Source organism: Chrysochloris asiatica, unplaced genomic scaffold (genome assembly GCF_000296735.1).
Source record: "Chrysochloris asiatica unplaced genomic scaffold, ChrAsi1.0 scaffold00080, whole genome shotgun sequence".
In the NCBI taxonomy this organism is placed as follows: Eukaryota; Metazoa; Chordata; class Mammalia; order Afrosoricida; family Chrysochloridae; genus Chrysochloris; species Chrysochloris asiatica.
Genome location: NW_006408598.1, coordinates 11479223 through 11480654, shown reverse-complemented (window position 1 = coordinate 11480654; position 1432 = coordinate 11479223). Strand labels below are relative to the sequence as shown.

At 37.7% G+C, this 1432-nt stretch overlaps 1 pseudogene; it reads left to right on the top strand.

Annotated features, from left to right (window-relative positions):
• Nucleotides 1–853: 853 nt before the first annotated feature.
• Nucleotides 854–1147, top strand: LOC102826516 (annotated as a pseudogene).
• Nucleotides 1148–1432: the final 285 nt, after the last annotated feature.

Here is a 1432-nt window from a genome sequence, read left to right as displayed (position 1 = left end):
TACCATGCTCCTTGATAGGAAGACTTAACATTGTGAAAATGTCAGTACTGCCCAAAGCAATTTACACATATAATGTAATCCCAATCCAGATTCCAATGACATTCTTCCAAGAGATGGAAAAAACAATTACAAACTTTATATGGAAAGGAAAGAGACCCAGTATTCAAAGCACTGCTTAAGATTAAGACGGTTGGAAACCTTTCACTCTCAGACTTCAAAATTTATTACACAGCTATAGTGGTCAAAACAGCTTGGTACTGGTACAATGAAAGACACATAGATCAATGGAACAGAATTGAGAATCCAGAAATTAACCCATCTACATACAGCCAACTGATTTTTTGACCAAGTACCTAAATATATCGCATGGGGAGGGGATAGTCTTTTCATCAGATAGTGCTGGCAGAACTGGAAAGTGATATGCAAAAGATTGAAACGTCATGCCGTTACAAAAACCAACTCAGCACGGATTAAAGAACTAAATGTGAATCCCAGAATTATGAAGGCCATCAAATAAATAATAGGGAATAATGTGAGGGCTCTAGTTCAGGGGATACACAGACTACCAAACATTTTGAAAACTACACAAACAAAAGTAGACAAAATAGATGAGTGTGACATATTAAAAATTACAAACTTATGTGCATCAAAAGACTTCACCAGAAGAGTAAAAAGGGAACCCACAGAATGGAAAAAAAAAATCTTTTGCAATGACACATAAGACAAGGGACTCATTTCTAAAATATGTAAGAAACTATGACACCTCTATAAGAAAAAGACACATAATCCAATTTAAAAATGGGCGCAGGATTCAGCCACTCATTGTGGGAATCGGGCTTTCCTCCCTAGAGCCATGACCTAGTTTATCCATAACCTAGTGCATAAAGCTTCAGCGATGGTAAACACTGCGGTGACTTACTCGAAGCCTAAATTGGCCACATTTTGGAATTATGCCAAGGTGTAGCTGGTTCCTCCAACCCCTGCTGAGATCCCTACAGCTATTCAGAGCCTGAAAAAAATAGTCAATAGTGCTAAAACTGGCCATAGATAAGGAAGCTCTGCTGAATGGTTTGGTGGCCACTGAAGTGTGGATGTGGATATCGACGAGATCATAGGCAAGCATGCCATCATTGGCTATGATGTTTGAACACCAGTCTTTCCCCTCTGATTATATTTAGTTTACTGTTTGCTCTTGGACCATATGTGATCAGACTGCTATCTGAATAAAATGAATAATAATAATAATAATAATAATATGGATACAGGACATGGACAGACACTTCACCAAGGAGGAGATCCAGGCATCCAACAAACATATGAAGAAATGTTCATGATCACTAGCCATTAGAGAAAAGCAAATCAAAACAACAATGAGATATCATCCCCCAACCAGAAATAACAAAAAAGATTAAAAAAGGTAGAGCACAATAAG